Consider the following 19,647-nt stretch of genomic DNA (forward strand, 5'->3'; position numbering starts at 1 on the left):
TGTACTTTTAATTGTTTTTATCATATATAAATAAAGTTAATTTCTAAAGTCACTTTGTGAGCTGCAATTAGGAAACCATTTGGTGGGATGAGATATCTTTTTATAGATTCTTTTTGTGATGTAGCGAACAGAGCGTAGAGCTTGTGAGGGCAACGCTGCTGGCGTATTATCTCTCTCGCTGTGGCACGCTCTTATCTCTGTCTAACCCTCTCTATCACACGCTCTCATCTCTGTCTAACCCTCTCTATCACACACTGTCTCCTCTGTCTCTCTCTATCAGATGCTCCTGTCTCTGTCTAACCCTCTCTATCACACACTGTTGTGGAGACGCCGGCTCCACACACGGGCCGCGGGCCAATCACGGCGCCCGCCCACGGACCAATCACGGCTCCCGGCCGTGATGAGGTCATAGGGAAGCGCCTGGCCCGGGAATATCGTCGGCGGCCACGTGGGAAGCGGCCTGTTCGGCGGGAAGTGAAGCTGGAGGAAGGACGTCTGGACACAGCAGCACCCTCAGCAGCAGCACCCTCAGCAGCAGCACCCACGGTAGCAGCAGCAGCAGCAGCACCCACAGTAGCAGCAGCAGCAGCAGCACCCACGGCAGCAGCAGCAGCACCCACGGTAGCAGCAGCAGCACCCTCAGCAGCAGCAGCACCCACAGCAGCAGCAGCACCCACAGCAGCAGCAGCACCCACAGTAGCAGCAGCAGCACCCACAGCAGCAGCAGCACCCACAGCAGCAGCAGCACCCTCAGCAGCAGCAGCACCCACAGTAGCAGCAGCAGCAGGACCGAAGAGGAGTTACGCTGACGTCGCGAGCGGAGGACCTAGACCAGGTAAGACCCCAGTGGGGACCACCCCTCCCGGGCCCACGCCCGCATCCTATCGGACACTCTTTACCCGGGCCCAGGGCCTTCTGCCGGCGTCCATTAAGTCTGCCTTTCCATTTGGTAGCTCCCGTTAGACCCAATAGGGCACCAGGCCCTGAGTAGATTCCCTAGGGCGCGAGGCCCTCAGGTCACCCCTGGGCTTTAGGCCCTGCCTTGGAAGTCTGTCTTTGTTCCCTCTCTCCCTTTTCCTAACCGTATCACCCTTGGGGCAGAGTAGGACAAGAACACACACACTCTGCTTTGATATTACACTTTTCCGTGTTAATAGTGTCCTGGGTATTGTACTGTGCAATTGAGTATTGTATTGTGAGTATTGTACTGTCAATTGAGTATTGTATTGTGAGTATTGTACTGTCAATTGAGTATTGTATTGGGGGGTATTGTACGGTGTAGTGGGCGGTTGGGGCGTGTTGTGTCTCCCTGCAGGGGTCGGAAAGTGGTGTGTTGGGACTGATCGCCGGGTGGACTCAACTCGTTCCCGAGCCGGTAAGTATTGTCTATCCCCTTTCCCTTCCCCCTTCCGTGTAGGCCCTGGTGGGGCAGATCCTTGGGCGGCGGTGTGGCACGACTTCTTCGCGGGCTGGGAGAGATCCAGGTCTCCCTCGGTGCCTTGGAAGTAGTGTAGCACAGCCCTTCTGAGTTCCGAGGGCGGTTCGGGCGTTCCGCGGTTCCACTGGGGCAGTACAGCCCTGCCCTGGTGAGTTCCGGGGTTGGTCACAGCCGTCCACGGTTCCATTGGGGTGTCTGGCCTGAGTTCCGGCAAGGTTGCCTGACGGTTCCAGGGCAGACGGTGCCTCGTGGGGTAAAACGGAGTCCGCCCGCACGCCGGCAGGAGACTGACGGTTCTGGGTGGGGACTGTGATACCTCGCGGCGCACCGCCGGCGGAGTGAGTCTTGTCCCCACACTTGTGGCCCTCCCCAGGGGGGAGTAGGGAGTTCGGGCGAGAACGTTCTCTACCCCGAACTCTTGGAGCCGCGTGGCTTGGCCAGAATAAAACGGAGAGTCGCCAAGCGGGGCTGAGTAACCCTCTAGTCCTGGGCGGCATTCCGGACACCCCCTTCCACTTCCCCCATTGTTTTCGTGCCTCTGTTCCTCTCGCACGCAGGAGGGACCGTGACTGCAGCAGAAGCCTCCTGCACTTGACGGGTTCCGCCCATAGCGACCCTCGGGATCAGGTGAGAACCTTTCCTCATTACAGGGGATCCTTTGAGACGTTCTTCGGGAGTACCGCTCTCACATTTGGCGTAGTCGGCAGGATCCCGACAGGTAACTATGGAGCCCACGGGCAACAACGACGATCCAGAGGGCCGGCCGTCTGGAAGGCCGGCGGGCGAGGAGGATCTGCCTAGTGCCGCCGGGAACGTCCCACGCGACGTGGAACCGGTAGGGGATCCGGCGGAGCGCTCCCGAGTTGTAGCGATAGGGGCAGCTCTTTCTCACGTACCGAAGTTCGATGGTACGAACATAACGTTAGCCGACTGGGAGATGCAGTTACGAATGGTCATCCGGCTATATGGTGTGCCCCCAGACATGCAAGCGGAAGTGGCCGTGCTCGCCTTGGAGGGAGATGCCCGCCAGGCCGCACTTCTATGTGAGCCTGAACAGCGAAAGACTTTGGCGGATGTGTTGAGGGTCTTAAGCGATGTGTATGGGGACAAGTCTACCACCGCGACCCTGCGCAAACGTTTTTTTACCCGATTTCAGCGAGAGGAGGAGACCATCCCCAAATTCGCTATAGCCCTCCAAGGCCTGCTGGCGAATTTAAAGAAAAAGGACACTAAGGTATTGGGAGAAACAGATACCGTACTACGGGATCAATTTATCAACGGCTTACGTAGTGAGCACCTGCGAACCTATATGCAGGACCGATTGGAATTGTTGCCGAGCATGACCTTCCATCAAGCACAAACCACGGTCATCGCCCGGGACGACAATACAGGCAGCGGCCCGAGCACCGTGGCCGTGCAGCAGGTCCGCGCCCCCATCCCAGCGTCCGCCGCACCATGGGAAAGCTGCATCCGAGACCTGACGGACGTAATTCTACAGATGAAGGAGGACATGGGACGGATGCAGAAGCGGATCGAGGGAATACCGTCCGGCCGCGGGGATAGAGAGTATCCACGGAATGAACCAAGGGACGCCCCACGGCGACGCCCAGCGGACGGGCCCCGGTGTTGGCAATGTGGGCAGGTGGGACATCTGGCCCGTAATTGCCCCAACGCCGCACCCAGGCCGACTTTAAACTAGAAACCCTTGCGGTAGTGGGACCCACCGCAAGGGAAGCCGACTCAGAACGACTGATTGTTAATTCGGCTGAATTAGTAGGAGAGTGTCCCGTAGTTGTGGCTCGCTTCCAGGGTCACAACCAGCGTTGCCTATTAGACACCGGGTCCCAGGTCACCACGATGACAGCGGCCTGTTTCCAAAAGAACTATCAACATCTACAACAGGCCCAGACGGGGGACTGGATTCATCTCACGGCCGCCAATAATCTACCCATCCCTGTGGTGGGAGTCGTGTGGATGGAGGTGGAGCTCTACGGGCGCCCGTTGGGGAAGCAGGGCATTGTGGTCATAGACAGCCCGGAACTACGACATGGCCCCGTGATTCTGGGGATGAACATCCTCCGAGGATTAGACCATATGCTGTGGTCCGAGAGGGGTCCGGCTTACTGGAAGAAACTGGGGGTCCAACGACCGGTACAACAGGCGCTACAGCAGGTGAACCGCCTGCGAGTCCCAACATTTCCCCAAGGCCGTCCTGCTCCCCTGGGATCCATCCGCACGAACTATCGGCAGGAGGTGGTCGTTCCCCCTCGGCAGGAGCTCCTGTTGTGGATGAGGGTGGGGACCAAGCGGAGGCTCGAAGGCCGGGAGGTGCTCCTCGAACCGGTATCCTCGGGCGGGACGGAGGAGAGCAACCAGAGGACGCCAATGGTTGGCCGTGCACTGGTCAGGATACGGGAAGGACGAGTCCCCGTTCGTTTCTGCAATATGGGCGACCAACCACAGAAAATACCGCCCAACACCCTGCTGGCCTTGCTCCACCCAACCACCGGAGAAGAGGTGGAAACCACTCAAGATGTGTCGTTGTTCCCCGACCCCCAAAGACCTTGGACCATGGTGGTCCAAGTAGCACCCCCGGAACAACCCACCTCCACCTGGAACGGACGGGTAATCCGTGAAAGCATGGATGTTTCAGAAGGTGACCTACCGCCGAACGAAATCCAACAACTGGAAGCGATGCTGTGGAGAAGACAGCGAGTGTTCTCCCGACACGAGGACGATTTCGGGCTAACGGATCAAATGGAGCACGAGATCCATACGGACGGGGCCGTGCCGGAGAGAGAACGTTACCGTCAAATACCCCCGAAGCTGTACCAGGAGGTCAAGACCATGCTGCGTCAGATGTTGGACAACGGGGTGGTGACTGAAAGCCGTAGTCCCTGGGCGGCACCGATCGTCCTGGTGCGGAAGAAAGATGGCACTGTCCGGTTCTGTGTGGACTATCGGAAGCTTAATCACTGCACCGTGCGCGATGCATACCCATTACCACGCATAGAGGAATCCCTCGCGGCGCTGGGCCGGGCCAAATACTTTTCTACGTTAGATCTGGCAAGCGGCTATTGGCAGGTACCCGTGGCCGAGAAGGACAGGGCAAAGACGGCGTTTATTACACCCATGGGGCTATTCGAATTCCAACGAATGCCGTTTGGGTTAACCAACGCGCCAGCCACCTTCCAGCGACTCATGGAGCGCTGCCTCGGAGATCTGAATTTTGAAGCCCTGTTAATCTACCTGGACGACATCATCATATTCGCATCCACCCTGGAGGAACACTTAGCCCGCCTAGACCTGGTGTTCCAACGACTGGAACGGTTTGGGCTGAAACTCAAGCCGAGGAAATGCCATCTGCTGAAGGATCAGTTGGAGTACCTGGGCCATGTGGTGTCGCGGGACGGAGTGCGTCCCACCCAGGACAAGGTATCCGCGGTGACCAATTGGCCAGCCCCCACGACCATCACGGAGCTTCGAGCGTTTCTGGGCCTCGTTGGGTATTACCGCAGGTTCATCAAGGGATTCTCCAAGATCGCCGGACCATTGTTTGACTTGCTCCGAGGAAGCCCTGCGGGAGCCAAGTCCCGAGTGGAGGCGTGGAATGCCCCCCACGAGGCTGCTTTCACCCAGCTAAAAGAGGAACTTACCCGCGCCCCCGTGTTGGCATACGCCGACTTCAGCCAGCCGTTCATCCTGTACACGGATGGCAGCCACCAAGGGCTAGGAGCAGTACTGGCCCAGATACAGGATGGTAAGGAGCGCGTGATCGCCTATGCCAGCCGGACCTTGCACGACTCCGAGCGAAACCCCGCCAATTACAGCTCCTTCAAACTGGAGTTCTTGGCAGTAGTGTGGGCCATGACCGAAAAATTTGCAGAGTACTTAACGGCCGCGGAGGTGGAGGTAGTCACCGATAACAGTGCACTGGTGCACCTGGACTCGGCCAAATTAGGAGCCTTAGAACAACGGTGGCGAGCCCGCTTGGCCAAGTTCTCTCATCGCTTCCGCTATCGCCCCGGCCGGAATAACGGCAACGCCGACGCACTCTCCAGATTCCCAGTGGTCATGACAACTCACTCCAAAGACGAAGAAGAGGAAGAAGTGGAAATCCCAAACTTCACGCGGTTTCACAAAATGGTCTCCAAGACACCGCTAGACGCCAGAATATGCGCCACCCTCCTTGCCAACCAGATGCCAGACTGGGCCGCAGAACAACAACGGGACCCCGGTATACGCCAGGTCTTCCAGTGGTGCCAGCAGGGACACTGGCCCTCGAAGGGGGAGAGGAAGCGCCTGCCGGTGAGCGAACAGAAACTTGTGGAGCATTGGAACCAGCTGGCGGTGCACGAGGGCGTGCTGCGACGCCGCGCCTATTTGGAACATGAACTACGGCCGGTGTGGCAGATTGTGGTGCCAGCCGAAACCACGCGGCGCCTGGCCGAGGAGGCCCATGTTCGAGGCGCCCACCTGGGGGCCATGAAAACAACCCAATGGCTAAGACAGCGGTTCTATTGGCCAGGGCTGCCAACGTTAGTGGAACAAGTGTGCCGTGAATGCCGAAGATGTGGCGTGACCAAACCCACCCAACAACGGGTGCCCGTCCACACCATCTCGTCGGGACGGCCCCTGGAGCTCCTCATGATCGACTACGTGGCTATCGGAGAGTCTACCCGCGGACACCAGTATGCATTGGTCATGACCGATCATTTTACCAAGTTCACCGTCGTGACCCCTACTCGGGACCAGACGGCTGAATCCGCCGTCACGGCCGTCGTGGAAGACTTCATCAGGAAGTACGGCTGCCCGGAGCGAATCCACTCCGACCAGGGAGCCTGTTTCCAGGGGCGCATCATGCAAGGACTCTGCGACATGTATGGGATACGCCGGTCTAGGACTACCCCCTACCACCCCCAAGGGAATGGCGGGTGTGAGCGCTTCAATCGGACCCTAATCCAGATGCTGCGAACCCTCGAAAAGGAACAGCGCACCCACTGGCCAGCCGCGGTGCCGGATCTTACGTGGGCTTACAACAACCGAGTACATAGCACCACCGGGTACACACCCTATTTCTTAATGTTTGGCCGAGCAGGGAAGGACATGCAAGAGCTGGCTCTGGGACCGGCAGAGGAGGAGCAATGGACATGTCCTGCCTGGGTCATGGAGCAACGGCGGCGGCTGAAGATCGCATGCAGCCTTGCCAAACACCACATCGAAGCCAAGATCCATGATGGCGCCCAGCGAAAGGCACCCCCGGACTTCACAGAAGGGCAGCGCGTCATTGTCCACGTGTCTAAACCGGCAGACAAGCTACAAGAGAGATGGGAAACCGCCCCCTATGTGGTCCGGCGGCGGTTGAGTCCAGAAAGCCCCACCTACGAGGTTGAGTCCACCAAGGTACCCGGACTCACGAAAATACTACACCGAGACAAGCTGAGGCCCTGCCTGTTCCACCAGGCCCCAGCAGAGGACCCGGTTCCGGAAATCCTGGGACCCGCACCATGCCCAGGGGGTGAAACCGAGAAAGGGTGGGTGGAGGTACCCCGACCAGCTTTGCCGGGCTTCCCCCGAGATAAAAGATCGGACGATCTCGCAGAAGCACCCGGAAACGTAGGATGGGAGGCGACAACCCTACAAACCCCCACCCTTGGCCCCCAGACGCAAACGGACCCGGATCGCCCTGTCCCTTCCTCTCCGCTAAGACTCATGGCGCCTCGGCAGTCACAGAGGAGCAATCGAGGCGTTCCGGCCCCACGATTCGCCGATCCGCATTTCGATTGGTCCCAAGCCGTCATTGCAGGGACTGCAATGGGAAACGTAGGGGGATGTGTGGAGACGCCGGCTCCACACACGGGCCGCGGGCCAATCACGGCGCCCGCCCACGGACCAATCACGGCTCCCGGCCGTGATGAGGTCATAGGGAAGCGCCTGGCCCGGGAATATCGTCGGCGGCCACGTGGGAAGCGGCCTGTTCGGCGGGAAGTGAAGCTGGAGGAAGGACGTCTGGACACAGCAGCACCCTCAGCAGCAGCACCCTCAGCAGCAGCACCCACGGTAGCAGCAGCAGCAGCAGCACCCACAGTAGCAGCAGCAGCACCCACGGTAGCAGCAGCAGCACCCTCAGCAGCAGCAGCACCCACAGCAGCAGCAGCACCCACAGCAGCAGCAGCACCCACAGTAGCAGCAGCAGCACCCACAGCAGCAGCAGCACCCACAGCAGCAGCAGCACCCTCAGCAGCAGCAGCACCCACAGTAGCAGCAGCAGCAGGACCGAAGAGGAGTTACGCTGACGTCGCGAGCGGAGGACCTAGACCAGGTAAGACCCCAGTGGGGACCACCCCTCCCGGGCCCACGCCCGCATCCTATCGGACACTCTTTACCCGGGCCCAGGGCCTTCTGCCGGCGTCCATTAAGTCTGCCTTTCCATTTGGTAGCTCCCGTTAGACCCAATAGGGCACCAGGCCCTGAGTAGATTCCCTAGGGCGCGAGGCCCTCAGGTCACCCCTGGGCTTTAGGCCCTGCCTTGGAAGTCTGTCTTTGTTCCCTCTCTCCCTTTTCCTAACCGTATCACCCTTGGGGCAGAGTAGGACAAGAACACACACACTCTGCTTTGATATTACACTTTTCCGTGTTAATAGTGTCCTGGGTATTGTACTGTGCAATTGAGTATTGTATTGTGAGTATTGTACTGTCAATTGAGTATTGTATTGTGAGTATTGTACTGTCAATTGAGTATTGTATTGGGGGGTATTGTACGGTGTAGTGGGCGGTTGGGGCGTGTTGTGTCTCCCTGCAGGGGTCGGAAAGTGGTGTGTTGGGACTGATCGCCGGGTGGACTCAACTCGTTCCCGAGCCGGTAAGTATTGTCTATCCCCTTTCCCTTCCCCCTTCCGTGTAGGCCCTGGTGGGGCAGATCCTTGGGCGGCGGTGTGGCACGACTTCTTCGCGGGCTGGGAGAGATCCAGGTCTCCCTCGGTGCCTTGGAAGTAGTGTAGCACAGCCCTTCTGAGTTCCGAGGGCGGTTCGGGCGTTCCGCGGTTCCACTGGGGCAGTACAGCCCTGCCCTGGTGAGTTCCGGGGTTGGTCACAGCCGTCCACGGTTCCATTGGGGTGTCTGGCCTGAGTTCCGGCAAGGTTGCCTGACGGTTCCAGGGCAGACGGTGCCTCGTGGGGTAAAACGGAGTCCGCCCGCACGCCGGCAGGAGACTGACGGTTCTGGGTGGGGACTGTGATACCTCGCGGCGCACCGCCGGCGGAGTGAGTCTTGTCCCCACACTTGTGGCCCTCCCCAGGGGGGAGTAGGGAGTTCGGGCGAGAACGTTCTCTACCCCGAACTCTTGGAGCCGCGTGGCTTGGCCAGAATAAAACGGAGAGTCGCCAAGCGGGGCTGAGTAACCCTCTAGTCCTGGGCGGCATTCCGGACACCCCCTTCCACTTCCCCCATTGTTTTCGTGCCTCTGTTCCTCTCGCACGCAGGAGGGACCGTGACTGCAGCAGAAGCCTCCTGCACTTGACGGGTTCCGCCCATAGCGACCCTCGGGATCAGGTGAGAACCTTTCCTCATTACAGGGGATCCTTTGAGACGTTCTTCGGGAGTACCGCTCTCACACTGTCTCCTCTGTCTCTCTCTATCAGATGCTCCTGTCTCTGTCTAACCCTCTCTATCACACACTGTCTCCTCTGTCTCACTCTATCAGATGCTCTCATCTGTCTAACCCTCTCTATCACACACTGTCTCCTCTGTCTCTCTCTATCAGATGCTCTTATCTCTGTCTAACCCTCTCTATCACACACTGTCTCCTCTGTCTCACTCTATCAGATGCTCCTGTCTCTGTCTAACCCTCTCTATCACATGCTCTCTTCTCTGTCTCACTCTATCAGATGCTCTCATCTCTGTCTAACCCTCTCTATCACACGCTCTCTTCTCTGTCTCACTCTCTCTATCAGATTCTCTCATCTCTGTCTAACCCTCTCTATCACACACTGTCTCCTCTGTCTCACTCTGTCAGATGCTCTCATCTCTGTCTAACCCTCTCTATCAAACACTGTCTCCTCTGTCTCACTCTATCAGATGCTCTCATCTCTGTCTAACCCTCTCTATCAAACACTGTCTCCTCTGTCTCACTCTATCAGATGCTCCTGTCTCTGTCTAACCCTCTCTATCAAACACTGTCTCCTCTGTCTCACTCTATCAGATGCTCTCATCTCTGTCTAACCCTCTCTATCACACACTGTCTCCTCTGTCTCACTCTATCAGATGCTCTCATCTGTCTAACCCTCTCTATCACACACTGTCTCCTCTGTCTCTCTCTATCAGATGCTCTTGTCTCTGTCTCACTCTCTCTATCACACGCTCTCATCTGTCTAACCCTCTCTTTTACACACTGTCTCCTCTGTCTCATTCTCTCTATCAGATGCTCTCATCTGTCTAACCCTCTCTATCACACACTGTCTCCTCTGTCTCACTCTCTCTATCAGATGCTCCTGTCTCTGTCTCACTCTCTCTATTATACGCTCTCTCCTCTGTTTCACTCTCTCTATCACACGCTCTCTCCTTTGTCTCTCTCTCACTATCACACACTCTTGTTTCTGTCTCTCTCTATCACACGTTGTCTCCTCTGTCTCACTCTCTCTCTATTTATCCAATGGTTGTCATATTAAAGTGCTTAACGGCTGATCTCTCTCACTCTCCTTACCTTATTTAACATATCTAAATAAATGACACAAGATTTTAATTCTGGCAAATAAATAAAGGAGTTTATTTGGCAAACCATATGGTGGTGTAGAAAAGAGCAGGCAGTACGGCAAAGGCCCAAACCATATATCCCAAAGTGGGTCAACTTCCCCTTTGGATATCATTGCGACATGGGTGGTAACAAACCTCACCCAGGTGCACATATCTTCCTGTCACGGTCCGGAGACAGGATAGGAGCCCAGTGGCAGGGAGGAAGGCTGCCTAACAGGAGGTGAGATGGTAAGAAAGGTCAAACATGCCAGGTTCGGTACACAGAGAGGCGGAGAGGTCTAAAGGTTGAGGCAGAGGCGTAGTGGAGGGCAAGCCGAGGTCAGTACACAAGTAGTAGATGCTGGTAATCAGGGACAGCAGCAGGAGCAGGAGCTAGATCACAGGCACAGAGCACAATAATCAGGCACTGGAGACAGGAACTGGCCAGTCATTTATAGGAAGTCAAGGGGTGGAGCTAAGGCATGCTGGGACATCAAGAGATCACTGGAACTGATCTAGAACACAGAATACAGGCAAGGAACTGTCAAGCAGCCAGAATAGCTCAGTCAGTAGAGCAGCAGTCCACAGAGGCAGAAGCCCTGGGTTCAAATCCTGACACTACCTTACCGGGGATCAATTATACTGGGCACTACAGAACCCACAAACCCTCTGGATGGTACTTGTACTGAGACTATAACCGACTCTTCAACGAGAGGCGGGTTCGGCATGCCCAGTACCATAATGTGTGCCCCCCAACCATTGGCTGCTGACTGCACTGCGTTTTCCGGGAACAAACCATCCAGGACCTCCACAATATGAATGCTGTACCAGGCCAGGAATGGACAAATATAGAATATCAGCACAAAAATAGAACAGCCCGACAAGCCATAGCTGGTGCAGAAAAACCAGGGGCGCTGGACCTCTAGAAACTGTTTTCATTCCACCCATCACTTTTATAGGCTATTCCTTAGCCCTCCTATAGTAACTTCAAATGGTCGATCACCTCCCCAGTTAAACTTTTAGCATTTAAAGATAGCTTTAGTTAAGTGACACAGCCTCAGATTTTAATTCCCTTTGTGCTTCATTCATCCCTCAGTTCTTTTTTTCTGATGTGACCTCACAGGTTACATAATTATTTTCATACACTTTTGGACAAATACTACAGCGACCTGGCTGGATGGTAAGCGACAGAGCAATGGCACAAACACACGGCAGTTCCTAGCACATCTAGGACACATTGGCACACAGCAGTGGCAGAAAATAACAGTGGTGCAAGATGGAAGTGTCCTTGGGCCCGCCCACCCACCCTTATGTTGAATCTTAAAAAGGACATGTACACTTAACAAGCCAAGCACTTCAGCCACAAATTAACACTCCTTGTGGCTGAAGTGCTTGGTTAGTTTTGGCCCCCACTAAACTAGCTATCAATGCCCTTAAGGCAGGTTAGACCAACAGTGCTGTCAAATGAATTCTACACTGTCAAGATGTTGTCATCATCATCTTCAGCATCATCCTCACCCTCATCAGTGTGTACATCATCACCACAGACTATTAATTCATCTCCGCTGGAATCCGCCATTACAGAAGTGTCAGTACTTGGATGTATTTGCTGGTGAAGGCCTTCCTCGTTGAAGATGTAGTTCATTTTGATGAACATCATCTTTTCCACATTTTTAGGAAGTAACCTCCTACGTCGATCACTGACAAGGTTCCCGGCTGTGCTGAAAACTCTTTCTGAGTACACACTGGAGGGTGGGCAGCTTAGGTATTGCAAAGCGAGTTCACCCAGCTGTAATGCTCGCACAATATTGTTAGCGTTATCGGAAATTACATATCCTGGAGAGAGTCCAAGCGGCATTAGCCAATTATCAATGACATCCCTTAGTTTTCTTAACAAATTATCAGCTGTATTCCTGTTAGTGAAGCCGGTGATACAAAGAGTAGCCTGCGTGTGAGAAATGTTACGTAGTGGTGTACATGCTGCTGCTGTACCTGCTGGTGAAGGCGAATGACCAACCCAGTGGGCTGTCGCAGTCATATAATCTTTTGTTTGCCCACTTCCACTTGTCCACATATCTGTGGTTAGTGTACAGTGGGTAGAATGGCATTTTGTAGCCCAATTATTAAATTTCTAAGAATATTCTGGTAAAAAAAATGGTGTCGCGATCCAATTTGTTAACAGGGACACGAGACCTCAATTAACTGAAAAATCAGCTGCGTTAATAGTGGATATTGGACGCAGATCTAACACTAGCATAGTTGCCATGGCGTCTGTGATCCGCTCTGCGACTGGGTGACTGCTGTCACCTAGTCGTTTCACAGTTAATTGTTGTAAAGTACTAGTGGTCTTCTTCTTGGGCTGCTTATGGGAGGAAGATTCACCTCCAGCAGCAGCAACAGCAGCAGCAGTGGGACTAACGCTTAAGATTTCTTTTGAGGAATCCAGGATAGTGGAGGAGTCATCCAGCCTTACCAATATGGATGCAGGACTAACTCCGATCACTACTGAGGATATTGATGAGGGCGGTGTTGTGGGTGTAGATTGTAGTTGTCGGGATGTAGGTGAGAGAAGGGTTGTAGCTGATGATGGAGTGTTTGTTGTTATTTTTTTACCATAACTTTCTGATTTCTCCAACACCTTGCAATGAACTTGCGTCAAATGGCGTAACATGGGTGAGGTACCTAGAAGGTCCCTCCCTCGACTGACTGTGGATTTACATACACTACAAATCGCTGGACAACTGTTGTCAGGATTTGGGTAGAAATAATTTGACACAGAAAAAGTGGCTTTTTTGGTCTTATGTCCAGGCATGACAATGGCCTTCTTCTTATCACGTGCCAGAACTGCTTCCACTGGTGCAGGACTTACACAAACAACATCATCCTCATCAACATCCTCATTAGCGCCCTCGTCAGGCTACACAAATATCCCCCTCTTTATGGGTACACTATCAGAATGGTCACAATTGCACATAGCACTCGTGGACGGACTCTCCTCAGGGATTGGTGTCATTTCTGAATCTGAGCATACGTTTTCCTCTAATGCCTTACTGCTCTCTTCCAGCTTGGCTTTCACATGTAAGAGGATTTGTGCACCACTTTTGGACTCTGAATTACTTGGTCTTGCTTGGTCACGAGTGACCTTACAAGAAGATGCCGCAGTAACAATTTCAGATCTAGCACTCATAGAGAAAAGCGAACGCCTCATTCTTTCTTTGCCACTGAGTGTGTAGAATGCCATGTTGGCAATTTTTTTTTTCCGGCAGAAAACTTTTCATGGATTACAGCTCTTTTTTCTGCACCACGGTAAAAGGTGCTTTTTTGGATGTTTTTTTCCCTGACTTAAAAAGACTGTGTTCTTTTACATAGGCTTTACCAGATGACGTACAGGGATTACTATCATCAGGACTAATGGCAGCAGCTGCTTGCTGCTCCTGCTCTTCTGTGTATTGCAGTGAATCCATTTGGATAACACCGTACACTTTTTGATGCAAATTTAGAAAAAAAGCCTGCAAGGACTTGTAGATTAAGAAAAATTACCAACGCAGCTCTTTTCTTTGGGTGTATATTAGACCCTACACTTATTAGTGCAAGTTAAGAAAAAAAGCCTGCAAGCCTGCAAGGACTTGTAGATTAGTAATGAGCAATGAGCAATGAGCAATGGAGCTCTTCTCTTTGCCACTCTATCCTACCCCTTCTGTATCCCTCTTTCAAATGGCGCTAGATCGCCGTGGAGGGCGGTTTTTATAGATTCAAAAAATCGCGAGATCCGAGATCCGACGACATCACAATGACGTTTTGCCTCGTTTTGGAATTCGAAAAAGTGCGAAAGTACCGAGCCAACTCGGCTAGATAGTCAGATCCCCTAAGTTTGGGTGGGTTCGATTTTCAAGAAACCGAGCCCGCCCATCTCTAGATAAAGGAAACATTAGTGACTAAGAGCCAAACACCGCCAAGTCTACACTAATGTAGTAGAAAACACCTTTTAGGGGCAACAAACAGCTTCTAATGTGTACATATTTTATTGCCTCCTGACTTACAGTAAATGTTATTCCTGATAGTTATACGTATTTTATAAGGAACATCAAGATTTACTTAATCTTCAAGCTCATTGTTTAAAGCAACATAAAAAAATGACCTTCCATTGTTGCCGTAGTGTTGGAGGTTCTGTGATTGCGTAAGTCAGAAATATACGGATATATGATATGACATCCTTACATATATATATATATATATATATATATATATATATATATACTACTGCCATTAGTATCTGATAACTAGGAACTTATTTCACAAGTAGCTTAATGAGGAAGCTTTATTTTTATCAACCCATAGACGTCTTTCTGGCTTTCTTAGAATTATAAAGCGATGTGGACACAAGGAACCACCATGACAGCAGTGGATGATATTACAACACAATAAGGAAGAGAATAACATCCATGATTACAGTACTTTTCTGGAACACTTTCTTTTAAGCAGAGAGAGCGCATATTACGTGAGATACAACGAAGAGAGGGAGTGAGAGAGTGCAAGAGAGAGTGAGAGAGGAGGGGGGATAGAAAGGGAGAGAGAGAGGGGAAGAAGAAAACTAAGAAGAGAGGAGAGAGAGAGAGAAAGAGAAAATAGAGATACAGATAGAAAAGACAGGGGGTGATAGAATTGAGAGAGACAGGAGATAAAGAAAAAGAGAGCGAAGGACGAGAAAGGAAGATAGAGATATTGGTAGAGAGGGAAATAGAGAGCGAGATTGAAAGAGAGAGAGTGAGATTAAAAGTGAGAGAGAGAGAGAAGGGATAAAAAAGACATAGGAGAGGAAATAGAGAGAAAGTATGGGGAGTGGTTGAGGGAGAGAGGACAGAGTGAGAGAGTGGATACAACAAAAGGGGAGGAAAAAAGGGAGAGGGGAAGATGAAATGGAAGAGAGTAAGAGATAAATAGAGACAGGAAAGGTAAAAGAGAGAGAGAGAGGGAGAGAGGTGGAAGATAGAGGGAGATGGAAGGAGAGAGAGAGGGGGGGAGAGAGAGAGAGAGAGAGGAATGAATAGGGAGAGAAAGAAGAGATAGTGAGAAAGAGGGAGAGAGGGAGAGGGAGAGGGAGGAAAGACAGACTAGAGTGAGAGGGAGAGAGAGAGACGGAGAGCGAGAGGCAGAGAGGAAGGGAGAGAGAGAGAGTGTGAGAGAGGGAGCAAAAGGAAAGAGAGGAGAACAAGAGGGTGAGAGAGAAAAAAGAAGGATGAAGGAAGAGAGAGATAGGACAGAGAGGGGAAGCAGAGGAGAGTGTGAGGAAGAGATATGGAGGGTGAAAAGAAGGGAGAGAGAATGTGAGAGGGAGAGGGGGAGAGAGTAAGAGAAAGAGGGAGAGAGAGACTAAGAAAAGGAGAAAGGGGGAGTGAGAGGGAGAGAGAGAGTGGTAGGGAGATAAGGGAGAGAGAGAGGGGGGGAGAGGGCCAAAGTGAAAGATAGAGGAGAGAGACGAAGGAGACTGTCAGGGGGAGAGTGGAGTTAGAGAGGGAGCGAGAAGAAGAACGAAGAGAGAGAGAGGAGGAGAGAGATGGGGAGAGAGAGGAAGGTGAAGAGAGGAGAGAGACGGAGGAGACTGGGAGGGAGAGAGTGGAGTTAGAGAGGGAGAGAGAAGAAGAACGAAGAGAGAGACGGAGGAGAGAGATGGGGAGAGAGAGGAAGGGGAAGAGAGGGGGGAGACGGGGGAGAAAGACAGAGAGGACAGAGAGATAGTAAAGAAAGAGGAAAAAAGTAAAAAGATAAAAATAAAGCTACGGGAATGAAATATATATATATATATCTTTTTCTGTTTTTAGACTTATTACAACACCATATTTCCAAGGGTAAACGTTTTCAAAAACTTGAAGTGTAATTTATATTGTTAAATATTAAAAATATATTGTTATATGTACTTTGTGCAAAAAAAAAAATATATATGATTGTGCTGTGTATATGGAATGATTCAATATAGAAAATATTCTCTGAATTATTTAGAAATGATTATTACATTGGTGACCAACTTCTCTTTAGCAGATGCCCGTCCACCTGTTTTTGGTGTAGGTATAATTACAATGTCAGTGATATCAGTGTTAATGATAAGGAGCAATAACTGAACAGCTGCTGAGCATAAACCGCCCTCTTGTGGCTGGAAGGTAAACTGCAGATGAGGACTTTATTGCCTAAACAGACTTCAATTGTGTTTTCACACAAAGCAGCAATTGTTTTTTTTAACACATTCTCTGCATAATTACAATAGAAAAAAATGTATTATAGAAGAGAATCCATTTGTCCACAAAGTCGGATATTCAATTTAACCTTTGAAAACATTTGAGATCTTGACAACAATGTATGGAATGGTTATTGTACGTATATTATACACAGAATAATAAATACTGGTGTTATAGGGATGCTGTATCTCTACTTCCAGTTAATAAGACAAAGATCTGCAAAAATATATAAGGTGAGAAATTTGCTTGCTAGTATTTTATGTTGTAATGTTTTTTGGGGGGAGGGGGGTTTCTGTAACATTGGAGGAAGCAGAAAGTGAATGTAGATTGTCTGATAAATAGAGGTAAATAATCTCCAATAATCTCCTCGTTGGTTAGAAACCATTCCAATATTTTGTTGGCTATATTAAGAGATTTTTCTATATCACAATTGGATATGATTCTGGGTAGTTAGTTGTAGGACACAGAGCTCAATTAGAGTTAGGCATGAAGGAAAACAAGGTGCAAATTTGCAACTGGAAAATCTATGTTGGTGATGTAAGGGGTGCAAATACATTTATATGTTTTGCTTGCAGGGAAAATACAATCTGCTTTTGTATATAGCCCACAGATACTGGGCAGCTTTATTTTCACACTGTGATTTAGAGTTGAGTTAGGACACGCCTCCTCCCAACTCTAAATCTGTTTCCACATTTTATATTTGCCCTCTCCCCACTGCAGTGCAACATGGTTGTGCCAAGAGAGTTTACAGAGAATGGTGCATAACCGTAAAAACATCCAGCGAAAATGTCTTGTTAATGAGAGTGGTCAGAGAAGGAAGGTGCTAATGCCCCCCCCCCCCCACTCCTCACAAGCTGAGAAGCTAAGGGGGGGGGGGTGGTATTGGCAGTGCCTGAGGGGGGGGGGTGCATGCAAAGTCGACCAAAGCAAGTTGAAAATTATTGTTTTGAACAGTTTTTGAGAGGGACGCGGATAATATGTCAATGTCAAGTGCTTTGTGTGTTGACAAATGGTTACAAATATTGGATCTTCAGCCCTGATCCAACAAATGGAAGGACAGCATAGTCTTCTTTGGGGAAAAAAGCGAGACCTGATATTCCAGATAGCATTTCAAACATTAAAAGTAATAATGTCAAGTGTATATCGAGCATTGTTGTCCTTGTTGATGGGATCTTTAAGGGAAATGGTACATTATATAATATATTATAATAACATTATTAAGTATAGAAGCTTTTTATTGTTTTTTTAACAAGCTTTTCACTAACTTTTTTATAGTGGTAGAACTGATAGCAAATGTCTGTGCTTACAGTTTCATTGTCCATATACCAGAAAGCAGTTTAAGCATGTGCGTAACTAGCTGTACTGTCTGCACGTGGGATTTATGGATTCAGGAATGAATATTAAACTGATCCTCTAATGACCCTTTTATTGGCCGCACTGTAGGCCGGTGAGTGAGGGGGACGTGGGGCTGCAGGGTCATTACCGGCCTTTGTTGATTCATCCTCACAGATTAATTCCATTTCAAAAACAATATTTGTCAAACAGAAAATTGTGTATGAAGTGTATTTGTGTATGGAGTGTATTTGTGTATGAAGTGTATTTGAGTATGGAGTGTATTTGTGTAAGAAGTGTATTTCTGTTTCTGTATGGTGTGTATTTGTGTATGAAGTGTATTTGTGTATGGAGTGTATTTGTGTATGGAGTGTATTTGTGTATCAAGTGTATTTGTGTATGGAGTGTATTTGTGTATGGAGTGTATTTGTGTATGGAGTGTATTTGTGTATGAAGTGTATTTGTATATGGAGTGTATTTGTGTATGGAGTGTATTTGTATATGGAGTGTATTTGTGTATGAAGTATATTTCTGTATGGAGTGTATTTGTGTATGAAGTGTATTTGTGTATGGAGTGTATTTGTGTATGAAGTGTATTTGTATATGGAGTGTATTTGTGTATGAAGTGTATTTGTGTATGGAGTGTATTTGTGTATGAAGTGTATTTGTGTATGGAGTGTATTTGTGTATGAAGTGTATTTGTATATGGAGTGTATTTGTGTATGAAGTGTATTTGTGTATGGAGTGTATTTGTGTATGAAGTGTATTTGTGTATGGAGTGTATTTGTGTATGGAGTGTATTTGTGTACGGAGTGTATTTGTGTATGGAGTGTATTTGTGTATGGAGTGTATTTGTGTATGAGTGTATGAAGTGTATTTGTGTATGGAGTGTATTTGTGTATGAAGTGTATTTGTGTATGGAGTGTATTTGTGTATGGAGTGTATTTGTGTCTGAAGTGTATTTGTGTATCAAGTGTATTTGTGTATGGAGTGTATTTGTGTATAAGTGTATTTCTGTATGGTGTGTATTTGTGTATGGAGTGTATTTGTGTATCAAGTGTATTTCTGTATGGTGTGTATTTGTGTATGGAGTGTATTTGTGTATCAAGTGTATTTGTGTATGGAGTGTATTTGTGTATGGAGTGCATTTGTGTATGGAGTGTATTTGTGTATGGAGTGTATTTGTATATAAAGTGTATTTGTGTATGAAGTATATTTGTGTATGGAGTGTATTTGTGTATGAAGTGTATTTGTGTATGGAGTGTATTTGTGTATGAAGTGTATTTGTATATGGAGTGTATTTGTGTATGAAGTGTATTTGTGTATGGAGTGTATTTGTGTATGAAGTGTATTTGTGTATGGAGTGTATTTGTGTATGGAGTGTATTTGTGTACGGAGTGTATTTGTGTATGGAGTGTATTTGTGTATGGAGTGTATTTGTGTATGAGTGTATGAAGTGTATTTGTGTATGGAGTGTATTTGTGTATGGAGTGTATTTGTGTATGAAGTGTATTTGTGTATGGAGTGTATTTGTGTACGGAGTGTATTTGTGTATGGAGTGTATTTGTGTCTGAAGTGTATTTGTGTATCAAGTGTATTTGTGTATGGAGTGTATTTGTGTATAAGTGTATTTGTGTATGGAGTGTATTTGTGTATGGAGTGCATTTGTGTATGGAGTGTATTTGTGTATGGAGAGTATTTGTTTATGCAGTGTATTTGTGTATGAAGTATATTTGTGTATGAAGTGTATTTGTGTATGGAGTGTATTTGTGTATGGAGTGTATTTGTGTACGGAGTGTATTTGTGTATGGAGTGTATTTGTGTATGAAGTGTATTTGTGTATGGAGTGTATTTGTGTATGAAGTGTATTTGTGTATGAAGTGTATTTGTGTACGGAGTGTATTTGTGTATGGAGT

General features: G+C 49.5%; 1 protein-coding gene across 1 annotated transcript in view; it reads left to right on the forward strand.

Annotated features, from left to right (window-relative positions):
* The first annotated feature begins 16,571 nt into the window (after window positions 1-16,571).
* Window positions 16,572-19,647, forward strand: part of LOC142140015 (ecto-ADP-ribosyltransferase 5-like) — a 35,092-nt gene continuing 32,016 nt past the window's right edge. Inside the window, exon 1 of the mRNA XM_075197874.1 lies at window positions 16,572-16,632. The gene's annotated coding sequence lies outside the window, so the exon portion shown is untranslated. The remainder of the gene's footprint in view (window positions 16,633-19,647) is intronic.

This window comes from Mixophyes fleayi, chromosome 2 (genome assembly GCF_038048845.1).
Source record: "Mixophyes fleayi isolate aMixFle1 chromosome 2, aMixFle1.hap1, whole genome shotgun sequence".
Classification (NCBI taxonomy): Eukaryota; Metazoa; Chordata; class Amphibia; order Anura; family Limnodynastidae; genus Mixophyes; species Mixophyes fleayi.